Source organism: Schistocerca serialis, chromosome 10 (assembly GCF_023864345.2).
Source record: "Schistocerca serialis cubense isolate TAMUIC-IGC-003099 chromosome 10, iqSchSeri2.2, whole genome shotgun sequence".
NCBI classification, from domain to species: domain Eukaryota; kingdom Metazoa; phylum Arthropoda; class Insecta; order Orthoptera; family Acrididae; genus Schistocerca; species Schistocerca serialis.
The window spans coordinates 95,697,446-95,706,843 of record NC_064647.1 but is presented as its reverse complement, the minus strand read 5'-3'; positions in this window follow the sequence as shown (position 1 = coordinate 95,706,843).

Genomic DNA, 9,398 nt, shown 5'->3' with positions numbered 1-9,398 from the left:
CTACGACATCTCAGCAAGCACTGCCTACTACGAGTTCTCGACAAGCACTGCCAGTGGAGGCGGCGGAATAATACTCTTTGGCGCAATCTCTGGCGCTGTGGCTCAGTGTAGCCACCTTTCACATGTTGGCCGCAACCAAACCGCAGTTACGCCTGAAAATATCGCCACAGTTTCTGGAATTATTCAGTGAAATCCAATGTCATCCGTCTGTAGAATTGCATCTGAGACTGGTTTGAAGCGTTCCAGGACGCAGAAAATACTGAGGAAGAGCCTACACATGTTTCCATTCAAAATTCAAACGCACCAGGCCATACCCGTACTAGCTGTGCAACAAAGGGTTGCCTTTGCTAATCAGATGCTCACAATGATTGATAGTGAAGGATTTGATGTTGGCTGCATCTGGTTTACAGATGAAGCATACTTCCACCTGAATGGACACGTGAATAAGCAGAACTGGAGATTTTGGGGTTCCGAAAAGCCATATTGGTGTGAAGCGAAACCCCTGTATTCTCCTAAAGTTACTGTGTGGGCTGCAGTATGCAGCAGAGGCATTATTGGCCGTTTTTTCATTCGAGAAACGGTCACTGGTGCACGTTACGTTGCAATTTTGGAACAATTTGTCGCCACACAGCAAGCGTTAGAGGAACGACCAGGTACTGAATGGTTTATGCAAGATGGAGCCCGACCACATCGGACCGAACAAGTGTTTCGCTTTCTTGAGGAATACTTCGGGAATCGAGTCATTGCTTTGGAGTATCCCAAATTTACTGGCGCAGGCATAGATTGGCCTCCATATTCGCCGGATTTGACTCCCTGTGACTTTTTTTTTGTGGGGCACAGTGAAAGACATGGTCTACCCGAAGCATCCCGCCATGCTGGACGAGCTTGAATCGGCGATCTCTGTGGCATGTGAATCCATTTCGGTTGAGACACTACGAAATGTGATGGCGAATTTCATTCTTCGTTTGGGCCACCTCTGTAGTGTCAATGGTGAACATTCTGAAAACATTGTGATGTGATTGTTTGCAAAGATTGTTTTCATATGATTATTTCACTTATGTATGCTGATATGAGCTGTACAGCGTACAGCGCCACGTGTTAGCAGTTTTTGTAACTTTTATTTCAAACTGCTGTATAAACTTCTTACAGCTTTCACAACAAACATACCGTTTACTGCATTCCTCTATCGATCTTTGTTTTCGAGATATTTAATTTTGAAATCAGGGAGTCCTTTTCTGGACACCCTGTAAATAGAATACAGGTTAGATGGAGGAACAGACGGTGATGTCAAGGACTGCCTCATTGGTCATATACAATGGTAGACAGATTAGACAGAGAGTGAAGCAACTTCTATTAAAACTAGACATGATTGTCTTAATGGGATTTCCGCGATCGCTCATTAATTAAAAATATGGCATTTCAGTCTTCGATTGCTATTTTTTATTTTCAATGACCGGTTTCAGGCTAGCTCCCCATCTTCAGATCATATATTGCAGTTACAGAGTAACTTGTCAGTGCAGAACTATCGGTTCGCTGTCATAAGAGTTATGAGAGCGAACCGATAGTTCTGTACTGACAAGTTACTCTGTACCTGCAATATATGATCTGAAGATGGGCAGCTAGCCTGAAACCGGTCATTTAAAATAAAAAATAGCAATCAAAAACTGAAATGCCATATTTTTATTCAACTTCTGTCTGTAGAGGATGGTATAACGTACGGTGTTGACTAATCAGCAAGAGGAAGGAGACTAGTGTTTTCTAAGGAGCGTGTAACGTCCCCACAATATATATATATATATACATATATATAACATTCTGATTTAGTGTAACCTCCCAACAGATAAAATATGATTATATAATTCACATTTTTGCGTAACCTACCAACAGATAAATTCCATAAACTCACAATTATAACGTGACTAACCTCTCAATAAAATTGTGGCTCACTTACATAACCTTTCATTAATTAACTCACTGTGAATTTAAACTGCTAAATTTTGGACGTCAGCAGTGCTGCGTCATGGACCTGAGATTGCATTCTGAATAAATTGAAAATTGTTACCTCATCAAGATCGCCGGATAACGCATATATATCTGGTCCTATAAGAAATTTTTCTGGCGCAGCCCAGTGCAATGCTGGCCGATAGATTTTTCATGCATAAAAAGAAACAACTGATTTTTTCTTTACAATAGTCGGGATGACCATGGATTGGAGAAATTAGTAAATTCTTTAAATTGAGATGAATTATTGTCAAAAGTTAATTTTTATAAGAAAGATTATTACAAAGATATTTTTTTTTAAACACATTTACATGGGACTTGATATAACAGTACAACATATGCACGAGGCTGCTTTTACCTTATACTACAACGCTCAGGCTCCGCCATCGCTCCCCACGACAAGCCCAGCCAACTCCACACACACGACTGTTAGCTACTACTTACTCCTACTCCCACACAGTTCCTACTGCAGTCAACACTTCTCTCTGGTCTGAGATTCTCTTATAGCTTACATGTCGCAGGCAGCACGTGAGCAGTCCATCGAAATTACATCTGCTCGAGTGCGCTAGCAACAAATCCCTTAATCATGGACCTCTTACAAGCGTTTCCATCGATTTGCAGGTTGGAAGATCCGGGACCCAGCTAATCTGAATTTAGGAGAAGAGATGCAAAATGTGGCGATGCGAGCTTTCCTTTTAATGAACTTTCGATCAGAACTCACTTGATATTCGGGAGCCTACGCGATGAGCCTTCCAAGCCCAGAGCCGCCGTCGATTCAGCTGGCCTGCTGTATCACCTGAGTCGACGTATTTTGGGCTGCTCTGCATTTAGCCTATGGTACGGCTCGTTGGTTCCGCGAATGATTAAAGTGCGCCTCATATATCTTGGCGGCCGAGTTTAGGTTCGTTCTGCGCATCTGACGTCACAAAACACAGTCAGCCAATGAACAGAGAACAACGTTGCCATATCTCGACAGCAGTGCAGAGCACGGACGAGTGTCTTCAGTTTTAGAAACGTTCAGTCATAAATAAAGTAATAGAACAAAAGCAATGTCTTGATAGCAGACATTCTTTTACAGAAAGTTTGGAAAAAGCATTCTTTATACCAATTGCTTCATATTCTATTAATTAATTAAACCAAACAAGCAATAAGACTCCTAATTCAGGCGATAGCAAGGAAAGGTATTTGTTTCAATCTCACGAACTGCTTTTTCGCAATAAAGAACAGCGGTAATTGTTTATTCCCTATTGTACTTCGATGAAGCGTGAGTAATTCATAGTGATACCAACAGTGTTTGTAAGTAGTTGCGTGAGGTGTTAGAGTCCTTATGGAGTTCCACTGTTCGATGAGCTGAAGTAGCAGAATGGTTAAGGTGTTGGGCTGCCAAGTGAAAGGTTATGAGTTCAAAGCTTGTGCGGTGCGTAATATTCTCTTTATTTAAAAACAATATTGGAGTGCCTTACTTCACGAATTTTATTCGTTTGAATGAAATTTCTAGTGCTTTGCCTCTTCATTAACTTTTTCGCTGCTGCAGACACGTGCTCCCCGCATTCCGCGCTGTGCGCGATTTTGTCATTACTGCACTTCTCGCCTGTGCAGACACATGGTGTTCCCACTGCTTTGACACACTTATCATTCGATTTCACAAAAACTATTTGGCCAAAAAATTTGATTTTTACACGTCTTCTTGCCTGATACCTTCCCCCCATAAACGACTTAATTTTGTTTTGATGTGCAGCATTAAATGTAGTAAACCATTGCACGAAATTTTGAAGAGTTTGCAGAGGTAAAAGTCCATAGTGTATACTTTCCGTATGGTCGATTTTAGTTGCCACAATGTTGAGAATGAAATGTGGACAAGATACCTAAATTTCATATAATATTTACTGTATAACAATATCTCATTTAATTTAAGTAGCACATAGGTGTCGTATGTAATATTGAGAAATATTCCGTCTTTCGCGGCTGTAATAAAAGTTTTATATACACACGGCGCGTTTGGCTTTATTTTAAAGCACTTCCATCGGTGAAAGGTATGGCACATACACAATGGTATTCATGTTCTATTCCTTGTTTTTGTTCCACAGTCGCAGTTTTACCAATGGTATTGAAATATATCCCTCTTCTGCAACTGTAATAAGCGACTTATTTAGACCAGACGCGTTTCTCTCTTTTGAAGCATCATAAGAGGACTGTATTTTGTGTCCTCCATTGCCAAGTCACCTTTCGTAGTTTTGTGCTGCGGTAGCACAATATTCAACGTTTGTGTTGGCTCATCAGTGTTTTAGCAAATGAATGCTGTTTGTGTGTGCCACACACAAAATTATATTTGACATAGCTCTGAGCACTTCACTGACAGACGGTATATTCAAGTCCTAATGTTTTTGTAAGTCCACAGTTTTGTTTAATGTATTTTGTCTACTTCCTTTTGATTGATTGAAGTGCTTTAAAATAAAGCCAAACGTGCCCAGTGTAAGTAAAACTTTTGTTACAGTCGCGAAAGGTGGAATATTTCTCAATATTACATACGACACTTATGTGGTACTTAAATTAAATGAAATATATAGGTATCTTGTCCACATTTCATTCTCAACATTGTGGCAACTAAAATCGACCATCCGGAAAGTATACTCTATGGACTTTACCTCTGCAAACTCTTTAAAATTTCGTGTAAAGGTTTACTATATTTACTGCTGCACAATAACTGCGTTGAACATCGAAACAAAATTAAGTCATTTATGGGGAGAAGGTATCAGTCAAGAAGACAGGTACAAATCTAATTTTTGGGCCAAATAGTTTTTGTGGAATCGAATGATAAAGAGTGTCAAAGCAGTCGGAACACGATGTGTCTGCACAGGCGAGCACTGCAGTGACAAAATCGCGCGCAGTGCGGAATGCAGGGAGCACGTCTTGTAGCAGCGAAAGGGTTAATGCAGCCGTGGTGGCTTTACTTCATAAACTGCGCGCTCCCCCTACACGTAAGTTTGCGAACTATGCTATACTACGGCGCTGCTTCTCTTGGCGCATGCGTCGTGTGCAACTGGCAACGCAGCAATCTCCCGCGTCTGGGCGGGCATGCGCGAGCCGCCAAGGTAAAAGAATTGAACTATAATTCTGCAGCCAGCCTCCACCTGCAGTAGTAAGGTGATATCGAGCCACAGCTGTGATACGATGTCTGGGGATGCTGAAGTCATTTTATAACAGTTCAGCTACTTCAAACTTCGCTCAGAAGACTTGTATTTTAATGTCAATGAACAATCTGCTTGCAACTCTGACCACAAGTGTGACCCGTTCCGTAGTACTATCTGTTTTCAGTGAACACCATGACAATTCGTTGACAGCCTGCGGTGCGACACTGTGTCGACTGCTTTCCTGAATTCTAGGAATATGGGATCTGCCTGCTGCCCTTCATCGATGGTTCATATGGTAGACTATCGTGTGAGAAAAGGGCAAGCTGATTTTCGCATGAGAGATCCTTTTATTCACGCCTTCCCGCTGCTGTTCACTTTATTATCAGAGTAATTCTTACTACCTGATTCCCACTCTTCCTTGTTCGTTTCGTAGCAAAAATTATAACATCGAGAAAGAATGACTCGAAAGTGCAAAATCCTTCAGGGTATGTAGATTAATACAGAGTGGGGGCAATAAAAGTGGCCCAGAGAACAGAGTTCCAAGGTACTAAGAAACACAGTAGAGGAAAGAAATACAGTACTAACCTGACTATAGCAGACGCTGAAAGTGACCACTATTCATCTCTTGGCACTTTTGGGCCTGGTCAGTAAGTTGCTGAAGGCGGATCGAAGCTGGACTGCTGGAACTGCTGCAGTCTCATCCAAAATGTTCTGCTGCAGTTCTTGAAGATTATCAGCGTCGTACTATCAGCGTTCTTGCCACACATCTTAAACTTGAGGGGTGCGCACACAAATAATCTCCCACTGACAGATCAGGTGACCTGGGTGGCCAGCTGGGGCCGCCACCAGACTGGTAACAACTCTGTGAGGCGTGAAGACTGTGCAAATGTGCTCCAAGGTTCGGCTGGACTGGTCACATTGTGACTACACTTAATTCACTTGCGCAATTATTAGCATATTTCTCCGTGACGTCCATGTCACATATGCCAAGGCCTTATTATGCTCATACTAATGTTGCCACTGACTGTTATTTGTTTTGTCAATTTTACTGCAATAAAGCAAAGTCATTTTAATTTATGGGTTATACAGTAGTCATAAGTTACCCCAGGTAAACAAGAAAAATTCCAGTGTACTGTATAATCATACACAGTGAGATGTTAGAATAACAGAAAAGACAACCTTCTGTCAAAGTACCATATACAGACTAACCTTACTTAAAGTTACTTAACATCTTCCGACCCCTTGGACGGGTCGTGTCTTTGTACCACTCGTACTACACTTCTCAAGCCCGATTACCGGAACAATACAGCAAGTTACGGTTCGTGTCTTATTTCCACCAAATCAAATCAACTTATTCGTTATCGGCGCAATCCATATTTCTCCCCCTCTTAGAAGATCAGTTTCACAACACAGTTCTACGAGGTTCTAGAACGAGATCACTTCATCGGGTGAAACCAAAACCAGTCCCCTCGTTTTCAATGAACAAAAGTTCCAAAACCGACATACCATCATTCTACACAAGATGACTACCATAGCGTGGCGTTTTCTTCTTCCCATCTAGCGCCCTCCTTCACACACGCTCTCTCCTCTGCTCCCAGCAGCCTCACCAGAGCCATCCACTCTCTGACCGTTCACTATGCTGGCAAAATCTCCCTGTGCCTGCAGAGAGACTTCTCCCCTCGTCCACGCGTGCCTTCCTTCTAGTTGGCCCCGGACGTCTCATCCTTACCACCAAACACATTCTATGAAGACAAAAACCAGCCAGTCGATCCCAGGAGAAACTCGAACCATCTAACATGGTTCAGTTGCAACCCAAATGTGGGCAAACTGAAGCCTACCGTCCCACGGATGCTAATCCAACGTTCTACATTGGGTTTCTCATTACTTCTTATTGCTTTTACTAAAGAATTATTACTTTACTCAGATACTGAGTAGCAGTACTGCAATATACACCCATAACCCAAAGTTTTGCATCACCCCTTTACTTCCAAATTCACTCCACAGAAAACAAAAATATACTGTAGGGTGCGCATGTCCACTGGAGAGCCAAAGAAACTGGTACACCTACCTAATATCGTGTAGAGCCCCGTGAGCATGCAGAAGTGCCACAACACGACGTGGCATGGACTCAAATAATGTCTAAAGTGGCTCTGGAGGGTATTGACACCACGAATCCTGCAGTGCTGTCCATAAATTCGTAAGAGTACTGTAAGACGTCGTGGTCTCCCGACCTTCATTGCTTACATATTCCGCCCTCATAATCATATTCCGCACATCAAGACGCTTCATTCGAACCCAAACTCGATAAGATAAAGTCAATTTTGTATGAATTCATGTAAATGATACACAAATAACAAGTGTGCACTGGGGTTGAGATACTCAAGGCTGGCGTACACACACACATTCAAGACATGACAGCCACAAGAGCTTTTAGTTAGGGAGAGGCGGTCTGCACGCTGAGAGGCCAGTCCCTTCATAGGACGATTCAGCCTATCTAACATCGGACGGCGACCACCCGTGGAGCGGACAGCATTTGCCCGAGTTAAAGGGGAGAATGACCCTGTTTTCGGCTTAAAAGCAAATTCCGCTACATTGTGTGGGAGTGCCCAGCCTACACATTCTTTACAAACATAACACGCAGTTTCAGAGGTTTTCACAGGGAGACAGCAAACGCCAAACGCCGATGCTACAGATTTCCGGATTGGTCGCCTTAAACGAAACGTCATTCTCCCATTTTGAAGAGCAATGCTGATTGGCAGACGATATTCCTGACGCCTTTAGCTGAAGGAGTAATGGAAGAGGCTGAAAGATATCCCCCTTCACGTCTGGTGTGGAGAGGGGCCGTTCCATTGTCGCTCTTGAAGCGAGAATACATAACGAGAGCGTGTGCGCTCGTACGTGTACTCAAAGAGCAAGGAACAAGTCTCTCCTCAGTACTTCACTGGGAGAGCACCTCTGTCAAGAGCGAACCGGAGTGCGACTCTATATTGAGTCTTTGCGATTGAGCGTTGTTCACTGTGTTGGCCTCCACACTTATTGTGGGGTGTGAACGGACAGAGTTATAGCTAAACGCCTGCGAGCGAATTTTTGAGTGGCATTGTGGTGGACTGGTTATCTGACCGGTGTACCACGCCAATAGTTAGACTAGGGGCGAATAGGAGTCCTTGACTTCATCAAGGCGTAGGGAGAGTTTCATTGGCAAAGGTCAATCCAGATAGAATGAGAGTTATCTTATTTGTCAGCAGCGAGTGGCGCAGACAGCAGTCATTGCAGATTATGGTATTTTGCGCTACAGCTCTTGCGAGCCCCATATTTCCTCCAAACACTTCACTGCATTTCACATACGACGGCCTTGACCGTACCTACCAACATTCTAACGCATAATTATTCAAGTTGAGTAGGTGCGGCTTTCAGCCATTCTGCCAAGTCAATAACAATATTAAACTTTGTATAGAAATTTCATTAGCGAATCCTATCCTTAAGGGGTAACTTCACATTCCGAAAAGAACCCGGAAATAACTTGTTCAGTTCATAACTAAAAGTGCCATTGTGATTTCTCAGAAATTTTTGCAAAATAAATAATAATTTTCGTTAGTTTCATGTTTTTCTTACACTAACTAGCACTACTCCAGTGCCCAAGTATCCCACTAGTTACGTAAGAAATTTTGTGAATTTTTGTGTCATTTCCTTACAGCGGACGACTCCAGAAGATATTTATTGCTGAAAGTTTTTCAGGCATTTCTCTTAAGAACGTTACGAGCGTCTGTCTGACTTCTGTAGTAGTGTTGTGGTGGAAATTGCATCTTGCAGGAGCCACAGGGTAAAGGGTACATCTCAGATTAATCCGTTGCCCAGAATGACAGAATAGCACCCACACGCTGACAGTACAATGGAGAGAGCTCTTCTGAACAGCGCATTAAAGGCATCTCAGATATGCTCAGTAGCCTTCACGTCTAGGAAGTCTGGTGACCAGCGGAAGTATTTAAACTCAAAAGAGTGTTCCTTGAGCGACTCTATAGCAATTCTGGACGTTTGGGGTGTCGCACTGTCCTGCAGAGATTCCCAAGTCCGTCGGAATGCACACAATGGACATGAGTGGATGCAGGTGATCAGACAGATGCTCACGTACGTGTCACCTGTCAGAACCGTATGTAGACGTATGAGGTGTCCTATATCTGACACCATTACAGAGCCTCGACCAGCTTGAACAGTCCTCTGATGACATGCAGGATCCACGGATTCATGAGGTTGTCTCCATACCCGTAA